The 14,858-nt window shown below is 43.3% G+C and overlaps 1 protein-coding gene across 2 annotated transcripts in view; it reads left to right on the forward strand.

Annotated features, from left to right (window-relative positions):
* The window catches only part of LOC149842513 (uncharacterized), a 109,716-nt gene that overhangs the window by 93,708 nt on the left and 1,150 nt on the right, over nucleotides 1-14,858 (forward strand). The gene's annotated exons all lie outside the window — the stretch shown is intronic.

Consider the following 14,858-nt stretch of genomic DNA (forward strand, 5'->3'; position numbering starts at 1 on the left):
ATGATCGGTGAATGCTTCAAACTGCTCCCCATACAAGTAATGTCTCTATATCTTCAGTGCGAACACTACTGCCGCTAACTCTAAATCGTGAGTTGGGTAGTTCTTCTCGTGGATTTTAAGTTGTCGAGAAGCGTAAGCGATCACCTTCCCATTCTGCATCAGCACGACCCCTAGGCCTGACCCAGAGGCATCAGTATAAATCACGAACCCGCCCTTACCAGAAGGTAAGGTCAAAATAGGAGCACTGGTAAGTCGTTCCTTCAACAACTGAAAACTCGCCTCGCACTTCTCGTCCCATAAGAATTTAGTCTCTTTCTTCAGCAACTTCGTCAAGGGTAACGCAATTTTAGAAAAATCCTGAATGAATCTTCTGTAGTAACCCGCTAGTCCAAGGAAACTTCTGATATCACGCGCGTTCTTTGGTTGCTGCCAACCAAGTACAGCCTCCACCTTTGCAGGGTCCACGGACACTCCTTCTTTAGAAATAACGTGTCCCAAAAACATGACTTCCTCGAGCCAGAATTCACATTTAGAGAACTTGGCATACAAACGTTCCTTTCGCAAGGTCTCCAACACAACTGTTAGTTGCTATCGACTTTCTGAGTACACCAAGATGTCGTCGATGAACACGATCACGAAGGTGTCCAAAAATGGCTTGAACACCCTATTCATCAAGTCCATGAAAGTTGCGGGGGCATTGGTCAGTCCGAACGGCATGACTGTGAACTCGTAATGTCCGTATCTCGTCCGAAAGGCCGTCTTAGGAATATCCTCATTCCTAATTCTGAGTTGATGGTATCCGGACCTAAGATCGATTTTCGAGAAAACCTTGGCCTTCTGCAACTGATCGAACAAGTCTTCGATACGCGGCAATGGGTATTTGTTTTTTATTGTGGCCTGGTTGAGCATTCGATAGTCGATGCACAATCGCAAAGTCCCGTCCTTCTTCACGAAGAGCACAGGAGCTCCCCAAGGAGAAACGCTGGGGCGAATGAATCCCTGATCCAACAACTCCTGCAACTGCTTCTTCAGCTCCTCAAGCTCAGCTGGCGCCATTCTGTAGGGTGCTTTGGAGATTGGTGTCGTACCTGGTAGCAATTCAATATTGAATTCTACCTCACGAGACGGTGGAAGTCCCGACAGCTCTTTAGGAAAAACGTCGGGGTAATCGCGAACAACATCTAGCTCACTGATGGGAATGGGCATTGGATCTGACTGGATAACACTAACCAAAAAGGCAGTGCATCCCTTCCGCAAGAAGTTCTGTGCCTTAAGCGCCGAGATCATCCGGCTTGCTCGAACAGGTCTGGGAATTCTGAATTCTACTCTCGAAGAGCCTGGAGGTGATAAAATGATCTTGCCATCACGGCAAAAGATCTTGGCATGATACTTGTGCAACCAATCCATGCCTAGGATGACGTCAAATTCAGTCATCTCCAGCAGGATAGCACAAGCAGGCAAGTGCCGCTCTGCCACAACTACGTCCAATTCAGGTATAAAAGTGGTGCAAACTGTGTTCTTCCCAACGGGGTTATACACGTCTAAAGCATTATCAAGCGTTTTTACCGTTATATGCAATTGTTTTACGAATTTTTCTGAAATAAACGAATGTGTGGCACCACAATCAAAGAGTGCAAAAGCTGCTTGATCAGCAACTAGAATGGTACCTTGAACGAGATCCCCTTTGGTCAATTGATCGACCGTGGCTGCATAAACTTGACCCGGCTCTCTGCCACTGCTTGGTTGTGTTCGCTGTTGTTGCTGATGAGGTGGTCGAGGAGTCTGAGATACGTTGCCGGTTCGCTTGAGGTCATCTGCTGCTTTCTTTTGGCAGTCGCGTATGAAATGGCCCATCTTGCCACAGTACAGGCATCCGCCAGTGTCCCGCGGACAAGATTGTCCCTCATGAGGCCTCTTGCACCTGGGGCAGCTATCACTCGACGGTTGCCTGGGCGGTGGAGGGCCCTGTTGTCGCTGGCGTTTTGCTGGAGGAAACTGTTTCTTCCCTGCTTCAGTCTTCACTGGAAAAGGTGGTCGTTGCCCTGGGCCGCCGGAAAATGTCTTCTTCTGCTCACCACCTGACGCGGTTGACTTCTTGGCTTGCACACTTTTTGAACGCTCCCAATCCTCGTTCAGTAGGGTGGCTGCTGCTACTGCCGCAGAAAAAGTCGCGGGCATGCTGGTGAGAACCCTATGCCTGAGTCCTTCCTTCAGTCCGCGAATAAACTTCCCGGCCCGCTCATGATCATCCTCGAATAGGTGAGGACAATAGCGCTCCAACCGTTGAAATTTGGCGATATATTCGTTCAAACTTAAGCTTCCTTGGCACAGCTCCAGAAATTCCACCTTCTTCTTTTCCCTCGCATAAGGAGGGAAATAGTTTCCGAGAAAAACCCTTCGGAAGGCCTCCCACGGAATCACCTCAGCACCCGGAAACTGCACCTCCCGCGTAGTGTCCCACCAGTCGCGAGCGTCATCCTTCAAACGAAAGGACCCGAACATTGTCTTCTTATCATCAGGAACGGACAACACTTGGAACACCCGTTCCACCTCTTTAACCCAACTCTCCGCCAAGTCAGGATCAACCTTACCAGAGAAAGTAGGAGGGTCCAGCTTCAGAAATTTTTCATATATGGCTGTTCGTGCATTCCCAACAAGGGAACTGGATCCTGATGGGGGCGACCCTGGTTACGAATCGCCTCAGCTAAGGAGTTGAGGGTATCCATCATGAATCCCCTCTGTTCACGCAACTCATCGGCCATGCTGTGGCTTGAGTTTCCTGCCATCCTTAAAAAGCAACCAAGATTAAAGTCAAAAATACTGAAGACGTACAAGTAGGCATAAGTATAGAAGCAAAGGCAAAAACATAAATCTTTATTACGAGAGTCAAATATTTAGAATCCAGCTATGCTGGTACATAAGCAAAAGTTATATTCCGCAATTATAAATGAGTTCACAGACTCCAACAAAACTGGGTGCGTGCTACCTTCCCTTAGGGACGGTTAGAGTACTTCCTAAGATATTCCCTTCTATTGCCTGTGCGCCTGAATCTGCGCTTAGGGGTGAAGGGGAGTGGCTCCTCGTAGGAGGGCTCCTGCACGTAAAGGGGCGTCGCCAGAGTATATTCCGGTGAGCCAAGACTATAATCTGAGGAATCTGTCGCAGGTGTATATGTGGGTGACACACCGCCAACTGGGTCAGCCGGAGGTAGTGGTTGCTCGCCTGCAGTCGAATATGAGGTCTTGTCGTCATGCTTGGCCTTGTGGAGGCAAGCATCCACGGTGTGCCCAGTTTCTCCGCAGAAACCGTACTCCTCTGTTAACTCAGGGGGAACAAAATCTTCCGATGACTCCTGTGGTGTCTGATGGTGCACCCGAATATGTGAAGGCACGAAACCACCTTCTTGAGCATGCACTTCAGCCCATGCTGCTGCCAAGGGTATCTGGTAGGCGATCGGTAGAGAGAAGCCTTGCTCATCCGTAAAAATAGGTAGAGGAGGGCGGTTAGCCCAGTAACCAGCCCCGAACATCTCACGTCCGTCCCTCTCCCTTACGGAACGGCCACGTACACTACGCGTGCTCCTACCGCGACTACCATTAGAACCAGTAACCGGATCCATATATCCAACGGTACTACGAATAAAACAAGAATATAATTTAGTCTAAACATGCTATAAAATATCAAAGACTTACTTACAGCGCGATGGGATGCTCAATAGTCAAGATTCACTTCTTTCTGATCTGGCTTTGATACCAAGTTGTAACGCCCCAAAATTTCGACTTGTGATTTCGAAAACCTCATCGAAAAACCTTTCAAAGATTTAAAGTTTGAACTTTTAAAAACGACAGCGGAAGACATTTAGAAAGGAACACAAGTCAATAATCTTGGGTACGTTAGCTGAAAAAAAAAAACATCATTCACATGTGCAACAAATTAAAGGGATTTAAGAAATAAGGCAATAGATTAAAATCTGCAGTTTATTACAAAATGAGCATTTTATTCCAAAGTTCAATAAATCTAAGAAAACTCCAAAAATAATTGTAGAGCCAAGCCGCCAGCAGAAAGAAGATAAATCTCGATCCATGTTGCACCACGCCATCGGCTGCCAGTGACGTCCTACTCCTCACCTGCCCATGAAATGGGTCAGTTTCATAACAAACCAGTAGGTGCACGAACAGATAAGTAGAATGAAAATAAAACAGGACATTCATGAGATAAGCAGTTATGATATTTAAGCAATTAAAGCAACTGTAGTCTATTCTAACAGATGTAATAAGTGCGCAGTGTAAGTCTCAGTCATCTACAACTATTCATGAATATATTCTTTAAGTTCTGATATTAACTGGCCTGTGGGTACGCACAGACGCGAAACGTAGAAACAGCCGAGACCGATCCGGGGGTTTATTATGTCAGGTGTTTTTCATTAACCCGGATGGTTGACTGAGTCCGCTCCTAAGGGGACGGTCAGTGACCAAGAGAGTAAATCCCCAAAGGCATTCGTGGCCCATGGATGCATCCAACTTCTGCAGAAGTGCCTGGGAGTTATCACCTAGGATAATTTATGGTAATCCCAATTCCCCTAACTCCGATGACTGGGGAAAACCGAGTCTTTTGCTCGTGGGGTGGTTGTTAATAACCTGTCCATCGGAGTCTTTGTACCATCCATCCTCTCCCTTGATGAACCGTGAAGATCGGATGGGTACGACGGGGGTTTCTTAACCGCCGCCCCATCCTACATGCTCTGGTCCATTAGACCCACTCGAGCATCTTGCCTGTGAAGGCGAAATGGTCACCATTTTATGTGATCTCAGCATTTTGCTAATAGCATTCATCGAGGTTGCCACAACCTCATCATCCCACCATTGTAACCCACATGGGACGTACTTGTCCGAAAGTACGATCGTACCTTCCTAGAGGTACAACTACGATGAGAGGGCAACATAATGGTTTATGATTCTTTTGTTTCCTACATGACATGTTTTGCTTTTCTGAGCAATTGGCTTGTGGAGGCCGATATTATTAAATTCGGTAAAGTATAGATTTCACCCTTCAATACCCTTCATGATCTTACATAAAATTCATATTGTACCTGCCTTAAGGTTCGGTTACAATGGCAATTGCAATGGTTTTGAATCTCTTCACAAAGTCTATCTCAAGTATGCAGTTTCAAAGGAATAAGCATGCATAATAGACAATTATGAGTTAAGCACTCGTACACGTAAACAGGCATGACAAGTAAACTACTTGATTCTTTCTAGAATGAGTCTACCTAGAGGATTTACATTATGAAATAAAAGAATCACAAAGAGTAAAACATGGATCAACAAATATTTCTTCAGAGTCGCAAATATGCAAAATAATTATTCTATCTCAGAAGTCTTATTTCATTTTGTTCATACACACTATTCGTGCGACTTTCCCCTACCTCGGGATGTCGTGCAGCTGTGTGCGTCTACGCGTGTAGATGATACGAGGCTCGGGCCGCGGAGCCAGAGCGGGGGTCCGATGCGAGGTCTGCAACAGTGCTATGTTAATAATAATGCGGAGAAAAAGAAAGACAAACCTGCCTATAGGAAAAAGAGAGGCAGCAGGGGTGTGCCCCTGCTGGCCGAAATCAGACAAGCGGCGGGGGAAACAAGCCCCTGCCTCCGAAAATAGCGGGGCGACAGGGGATGAGCCCCAACCCAAACATAGTGTGGCGGCAGGGGGCCAACCCCTGCCGACAGCCACCAAGTGGCAGGGGCTGAGCCCCTGCCGACAGCACACAGTGGCAGGGGCTGAGCCCCTGCCGACAACAAGAAGTGGCAGGGGCTCAACCCCTGCCAACAGCAGGCAGTGGCAGGGGCTGAGCCCCTGCCGACAGCAATGGATGGCAGGGGGCCAGCCCCTGCCGGAAGCATAAGGATGGCAGGGGGCCAACCCCTGCCAGAAGAACATGGAGGGCAGGGGGCCTGCCCCTGCCGAAAGCACAGGTCGGCAGTGGCCAACCCCTGCCGCCAGTACGAAGTGGCAGGGGCTGAGCCCCTGCCGACAACACAGGTCGGCAAGGGCCACCCCTGCCGACCGCACGAAGTGGCAGGGGCTGAGCCCCTGCCGACAACACAGGTCGGCAAGGGCCACCCCTGCCGATCGCACGAAGTGGCAGGGGCTGAGCCCCTGCCGACAACACAGGTCGGCAAGGGCCACCCCTGCCGACCGCACGAAGTGGCAGGGGCTGAGCCCCTGCCGACAACACAGGTCGGCAAGGGCCACCCCTGCCGACCGCACGAAGTGGCAGCTGAGCCCCTGCCGACAACACAGGTCGGCAAGGGGCCACCCCTGCCGACAGCACAAGACGGCAGGGGGCCAGCCCCTGCCGAAAGCCACAAGGTGGCAGCAAAAAGGGGTGCCGCAGGGGCCACCGGTCCCCTGCCGGCACTCCGGCGAATCGCCGAGGGAGACGGGGACGACAGGGGCCCTGGTGACACAGGGAGGCGGTGGGAGGCCGCGGCAGTGGCTGTGAGCCGCCTGCCGGCCTCTCGGCGAGGTGACAGGGAGGGGGGTGAGGAGGAGAAGAGAAGAGTACTAACCTGGGAGTGGTGGTCGGCGTCGGCGGCGAGTGCAGCAAGGAGGAGACCGGCGCGGAGGGGGAGGGACGAGGGCTGCGAGAGGGAGGCGAGACTCCCCTCGCCCTCCAACCTCTCTCTTAAAGGCGCAGGGGGGGGCACCTGAATGGGGAAACCCTCGATGGGTTTCCCTATCCACCCCGGAAACGAAGGGGGGAGAAGGGGGGTTGCGGCGCCCGACTGCTCGGGTTTTTTTAAAAACCCTAAAATAAAAAGGGGCCCGGGTCGGGTCCGGACCCGACCCGGCCCGGCTCCAAACAGATTTTTTTTTTTTTGGGATTTTACAAATAGAGACTTATAACCAGAAATTTATGTCTTATTACTACACTACACATCAATAACAACACTAAATTCTCAATGAGATTTTGAAACCATACAAAGATTCTCAAACGAGATTAGATAAGCAATAAAACATATACAAATTTGCTTAAAGATTAAAACCAGATGTGGAATTTGCTCATGCAGTTCATCAAGAAACAGGGTAAAATTCAATATATTAATGCTAACAAAAACTGCAGACTCCATTTCCATTTGTTTCACTAGAGACTCGGTTTTAAGGCTTATCAAATTCAAATCAATGAAATGGGTTCATGAATAAGCACATGATCAGTTTTGTATATACAATTTTTTCAAACACCTATCCAAAAACATTGATTCTCCTGGAATCAACACTGCATGTGAATCATCTCAAATCAATCGATGACTATCATAAACCAACAACTTATGAAACTATTACAAATTTATTTCCTAAATAAAATCCAAGATTTCTGTAGCAAATAACGTTGAAACTGGGCATCACGCTGAAACAAAATTTTAATTGAACCAAGATACAGATTCTTTCATATGGTTTAGCACCCAAAATAAACACATTTCGTTTACCTCTTTCCCTTCCGTATTTAGGTTGTCGAGTCCCAAAACAGAAATCCCCCAAACTTGGGGTTATCCGTTTCAAGAAATCGGAAACCCCACGACTGGGGCTAATCCGATACCACAGTCGAACCCCAAATCGATCTAGGCTAGGGATTTTGCAAGGTAGGGTTAGGTAGGAAAATCCCCAAATCGATTTGGGCTGGATTTGTTTCGGTTTAGGGTTAGGTACCGTAAATCCCCAAATCCTCCCCTCAATCCACTCATGGAATCGAACCCATGTTCTATTCCTCACCCCGATTCCAAGAAGGAGCACCGTACCTGTTTCTGCTGGATTTCCCGGCAATCAAAGGCGACAATCGCGAAAGCAGGTTCGCGGCTGACGCTCCTCACTGCTGCCGTGGTTGTTGGTGGCCGAAGTTCGCCGGCGACCTCCCTGCCTCCGGCGCACAAACACAGACCGAGAGAGAGAGATGGGAGAGAGACGAGTGAAGAGGGCCCCCTCTCCACTCCCTTTTATCGGGAAAGACCCCTCCCCCCTCCATGCCGAGATGGGGGGAGATCGGTTACGCCCTGCGTAACCCCCCCCCCCCCCCCCCTGCCCCTTTCCTTAATAGAAAGAATCGTGCCCTAGGCACGATTCTCTTTTACAGGTTTTTTAAAAGGCATGCCCCGGGTCCGGGTCCGAACCCGTGACCCGCGATACCAAATCCAGTTTACAACTGGATCCGGGTTGCCAAAAGCTAGCGGATCCTCAGTTGGATCCTTGTGGGTCCGACAGTTGTTTATTTAATTTTTTTCTTATAATTAATATTAATTATTTATTTAATTTGAATTTAACATTATACATATAATTTAACCCCCATTTGTGGTTTATTTACGGATTCGGGTAATGGATCTGAACTCTACGACTCAGGATCCAAATCCCAATTTGGATCCGGGCTAGATAAAGAGTGGATCCGCCTCCACTATTTACTGCATTCTTTATTTTATTATGATTATATATGTATATATATATATTAAAATATCTATACGAGTATATGGATCCGAAATGTGGATCCCGGACCCATCTACGCACCCCTTTTAAATAATTATTCTCCGAATTATTTAATTAATTAAAAATTATTGTACTTATACGTACATATCAAATTTACGAGGTAAATTTATTCGGAAAACCCCTTTATGGGTCCTGGATCTGCAATTTGGATCTAGGCCCAATTTGCATATTTTAAAATATTTTGTAACAAAAATTTTCGGGTTTTACACAGTTCATATCCAGATTTGGGGCTGTATGAACCTTCACTACTCACAGGTGCCTATGAATGCATACTTTCATTCAGGTATGTATGCATGTACAAAAAACAGAACGTGACCATAAGTGTAGACAAATTTTTTTTTCTAATAAAATAGATTTGCGTTGAACCCTGTTTCTTTTAGGAACTACCAACCCAAGATCTGGACCAGATCTACCCACGTTAACACAGGGCAGATCGGTCCAGCTCCATGAATCAATAGCACATTAAATATTCAGATATGTATACCTATACATATATGTAAAAACGCATATAAGACCGCATACATATACTGTTTTATTTTATTTTTTTGTTTAACAGCCGTATAAGCATCCAATAGCATACATATACATTGAGCAAGAATGTAGGGATCAAATCCACTTTAAAACAAGTATTTAAAAACCATCTATATCGTGAAATAGAATTATGTTTTGGCATGGAAAACATATATACAGAATTTTATCCCTTTTTTTTTCTTTTTGACTGTGTAAAGAACCAAAAACACACATATGAAAGAGGATTCATGGATCCTCATCCATGTATTTGAGAGGGAACATGTGGATTCACTCTTTAACCATGGGTTTACACAAAATATTGCATGGGAATCGAATCAGAATTCGATTTCTCACTTGATTCAAATTAGAAGACCCGTACCTTAACCGAAGATCGAAAGAAAGACGAAAAAGGATGGTTGCAAGTACCAGACGTCTGGAGATGAGGAGATCTCCTTCTTCCTCCTCTCTTTCTCTCTTCTTTTCTCTCCTCTCTCTCTCTCTCCCTCTTTCTCTTTTCTTTCTTTCCTCTCTTTCTTTTTCCCTTTCCCCCTTTTTTTCTTTTATAAAGTGAGGGAGAGGGGGTGACGTTCCCCCTTCTCCAGCCCTTTTTCAAAAAGGGATATGAGAACTCTCCCCTAGTTTCCAAATTTTTAGAAACTTCCCATGTTGACTTTTTTCCACATTTGGTATATTTATTTATGTTTAACTTACCGATTCTTTTAAAACTCCCATAGCCTCTCTTAAGTAAGAATAAGGGGTCCTACTCAGCCCTAAACTGTATTTTCGGAATTAATAAAATTAATTAATTATTAATTATTTAATAATTGATTAAATAAATTTTGAATTTCCAAAGTTAGTTTAATTACTCTAGGAGCCTTTTTTTTTTAAAAAAAACCTAACTTTATTTTAAAGTTTTAAACTGAATTTAAAGCTAAATTGTTTTTGGACATGGATTTGGATCCGGATCCGAATCTAAAAATCCAGATCCATATCCAAAACAAAATTGGATCAAAATATGGATTAACCCAGATTAAAGTAGATCTTAAATATGATCCAAATCCATAATAATTTGGATCACATGCCTTGGATCAAATCCGATCTAGTTTCGGATTCAGTTCGATAAACTGCTAAATTTTCATAAAAATGCGATTTTCGGGCAAAACGGGACCCGAATCGAGAAAAGTAAAACACCGTTGCGCTCAAAATTCTGAGACATATCCAACGATATATTACACGAATATCAAATTCTGAACTTCGCCCGAAAATAATCCGAATTTCGCCTGAATTTAAAGGTCGAATTTAAAACTCTTTCCCACGTTTCGATTGGCTCACCTCGATCTTGTCGATGAGACCTGGGTCAAGCCTCTAAAAATCGAGCCCCAAACAATTTTTATCCCAGACTTAGCCAAATTTTCAAAATCTTCAAATTTAACTAATTGTAAAAATACGCGATATTACACCATGGAAATTGTATGGATTCGGCGTCTTCTAGAAGATATGGGAGTTTACATTAGAGAACCAAAAAAGTTATACTGCGACAACAAAAGTACAATTTATATTGCCAAGAATCACACTTTCCATGAGCGAAAAAAACATATAGAGATGGACTGCCATTATGTCAGGGAGGAATACTTGAAGGTCATTGATCTCCCGTATATGATGTCTGAATATCAATTGGTGTAATACCCGTGAATTCTATCCGATAAATAAACTTGAAATTTATGTTCTTGAACTGAATATCAGATAATTTTTATTATTGTATGTGTTAATTGTATTTAGATATCGGATATTCTATTTGGATCGTCAATGTTGGAACCTTTAAACCTTGTTCAGAACTTCGATTTTCCATTTGAATCTTAGTTAACGGATCTCAAACATTTTAAGTGGATAACCAATAAGGAATTTTAAGCAAATGGATTGGATCTTTGATATTGGATCCTCCATATCAGGGTCATATTGGATATTGGATCCAGGACAAATGGAGTTGATCCACGATGTTAAAACCGGATTTTAGTGAGGAAAATTTCAATATCGGATCTATAACACTTTCATGGGATCCGTAGTAGCTTATGTGAAGTTTAGACCCACAATATTTCTTTTGGATCCTGGACATCGGAGAGGTAAAAAGGGTAGGGAACCAATTAAAATTTACTCGGATCCGTTATAAGTCGCGTGGAAACCACGATAGTGTAATTTGGATCCATGGATCCAGATTTAGTAAGGGGACTTGCGAAGCCGAATGGACTTTGGATCCATAATAAGTTGGTAGGGATCCATAATAATGTAACTGAATTCACTGAATTTTATTAGAGTTACATTTTAAAAACTTAAATATCTAATAAGTTAAACGTTTTAAAATGGGTCTGGATCCTTTGGTGGACCCGAACATGCCCAAACTTGGACCCAGCTGTGATGGGTCGCGGGTCACGGGTTCGGTCAAACCAAACCCGCAACAGTGGTGCGCTAAAAAGGTAAAAACACACACACACATACATTTGGACCCGGGTCGGCTTCGGATCCGACCCGGATCTGCCAACCCGTTAGGGTTAAAAACTCGCATGGCCAGGGGGTTCTTTTAAAATTTCCCCCTGCGCCGCTCTCCCTCTTCCTATTTTTGTTGGGGTTTCCTGATCAACGCCCTCCCGCACCCTTAAAATCACGCAAGGGTGAGGGGAGGCTTTCACCCCTGCACTCTCTGGCCTCTCGCTCACCGATGGCCTCAACCAACACCCTAGCTTCCCCTCCCGTTCCTTTCCAGCCGCCAGCAGCAATCGCTGCCATTTCCCCTTCACTCGTGTACTCTTGTTATCTCTCTCTTTCACGATTCAAGGAAGAGACTCTGCGGAGTCATGGCTGATCGATAGTCGCGGCAATGCCAACAGGGTCATCGTCGTCGGAAGGCCTTCCGACCACCTGCTGTTCGGTCATCGGTCACCTCCTGTCGCCAGCCATCTCCAGTCATCAGCGACAACTCTTCCGCCGGAAAAGGTAGGGTCTGTACACTTTTCTTGTTCGGGGTTGATTGGATCCGGGTGTGGTTTGGGTTAATCAAGAAAGAAAGCCTGTTTAGATGTATCAGAGTTGGGGGGGCCCAGACTACCAAATGTGTCCTAGGTGGTAGCTCCATGTTCTTCTGCAGAAGTTAAGGATGCATCCTGTTTTGGTTTTGGCCTTTGGGAGTTTCTCTCGGTCACTGGCCGCTCCCTTAGGATTTTCAGTCTCAGTTAGAATGTTCGGGTTAATAGAACAACTTTGAATAATATACCCCCGAACGTTCTCTTCTGTGATGGTTGCCTTGGCCCGTGTGTACCCACGGGATAAGAAAAGATAAACAATAATTAGAACAACTAGGTATCACAGTGAGTGGAGTTATTAAAGAGACAATTTCGTATCCTTTCTAACATGCTTTATGTTCTGAGCGTGTGATGAAATGCAGATCCTGAAATATGTGGATATGAAGTAATTAAATTCATATTGTGACTATTATCTAAAAGTTATGCATGTTACTGTTATTGTTGTTGCATAAAAGCTTTACTTGCTTAATTATAGCTGTTGCATAATCTGCCTACTTACTTAGCTATATGTCTGCATAGTCTGCTTTACGTGCTATGGTATATGCTAAAGATTCACACTTGACACTCACATCACATGCTAGATTCATGATATACCTGCATTAAGAGTTACAGTTTTTCTACTTAGACGTGGTAGTCTAATTCCAATCAATTTACTATTTTTTTCAGGTAAAGAATAGGATCGAGATTCTTGGATTTATTGTTCAAGGGATCGCTTGAGTTTATTGTAAATTTTAACTGTTCATATCATTTAAACTCTGATGATTTTCATTAATATTGAAATGAAATAAATGTCTTGGGTTTCTCTCCACCGTAATGTCTCGAAATGCTTAACCTTATTTTATTTCTTGTTTCCGCTGTTATAATAATAAAAAAAATTCTTCATATTTTGGGTTAAAATTTCGGGGCGTTACAATTGGCGGACTTCTTCACTAAAACACTTTGTTCGCCCAGATTTCACTTCCTTCTTGGCAAACTTGCGGTCATCAAACCGTAAGTTTGAGGGGTGGTGTTAAAATGTAAACCCAAAGATCCCATTGTATATATATATATATATATATATATATATAGAGAGAGAGAGAGAGAGAGAAAGAGACATATACATATATTATATATGTATACGTATCTCTCTCTCTCTCTCTCTCTCTATATATATATATATATATATATATACTTTTATCATAATACCCAAAAAGGGTATTTCTATAATTTCCAGTTTTACGCATATTCCACTTGGAATATGCTTGTATTTTCATTTTTTATTTTTATTTTATTTTCTTTTTCTATTTCATTTTTTATTTTCTTTTTTTTTTATGTCTTTGTCATCACCTTGGGGGCCTCCCAATAGAGTCGTTGGGGGCTCCCAACGACTCCTTTGGGAGCCCCAAGGTGGTTCCTTTAGCTCTTGTATAAATAGGTGTGTTTTCCCATTGTATTTTTAAGCTTGAGAGTCTCAAGCTTTGCCCTCTTTCAATAGATACATGCCTTTGTGCATGTTTGCTTATTTTTACGCCTTTGTGCGTATTTGTTCAAGTGTTGTGTGAGTGCCTTTGTGCACATCTTTTTCAAAGTATTTGTGCTTGTATGTGTATTGTCTCTTTGTAGACATTTTCACATGCGTGTCCCACATCCCATGATTTAATGATTTTTTTGTAATCTAAGAGTCTTTTCTCTCTCTCTCTCTCTCTCTCTCTCTGTGTGTGTGTGTGTGTGTGTGTGTCTTTAGGAGGTTCCTCTTTTGTAACATTATATTCCCCACAAATAGATTTTGTGAGAATAGGTTCTCATATGGAGCCATCAATATAATCCCACAAATCTTTGCCCATCAAAATTCTTTTCATAGCGGTGACCCACATATTATAGTTTTTTTCATTAAATTTGACGAGAACAATCGTAACTACTTTTTCGGTCATTGTTCCATGAAAAAAAAAGAGTAGGGGAAGAGAATAGATAGAGAGACCAGAAGAAAAAAAGTGCAAAAAATATGTTGAAGAAGTTTGATGGTGCGCTTTTCGAAGCAACAAACCAACAAACTAATGCTCTACTAATCTCACATCCTCTTGATCTTCACGTACACATTACAACCAAAGAACACCAATGCTCTGATACCATGTAATGAAATGGGCAAAGTAATACAAGTGAATCTTATGGGCATACAAGAACACAATAGTAAATGGCACAAGGACTTCTTATGGGTCAATACAAGGTTATAATCACATAAGCCACTTATGGGCTAAACACAAACATAAAAAGTATAGGATCTTAAGAGAATGCTTGAGAACAAGCTTAACATAGAAGAGGGCACCCCCTATTTATACACAAAAGAAGCAAAAAAGAGCCATTTCTAGATGTTGGGAGCACTTCCCAACAGCTAGAAATATAGTTGTTGGGAGCACTCCCAACAGCTCTATTTCAATAACATTATAAGGACTATAATGCCCTTGATAAAAAGAATAAATTGCAAAAATAATAAAAACCTAAAGTACCTCTAATGAACACAAGTAATTACATAAGGAAAAATGACTAAAATATCCCTAATGGGTTTTACTTATTACATCAAGAAATATATATATATATATATATATATATATATATATATATATATATATATATATATATATATATATATATATATATATATATATATACTTTGACAGTATCGTCACAGAAGTAATGCAGTAATCTTCACTTCATGATTTATCTGTGCTATATCGCATATGGAACTGATATTACGATGCAATGTATTGT

The sequence above is a fragment of the Nuphar pumila genome, chromosome 3 (genome assembly GCF_984573655.1).
Source record: "Nuphar pumila chromosome 3, dmNupPumi1.hap1.1, whole genome shotgun sequence".
Taxonomy (NCBI): Eukaryota; Viridiplantae; Streptophyta; class Magnoliopsida; order Nymphaeales; family Nymphaeaceae; genus Nuphar; species Nuphar pumila.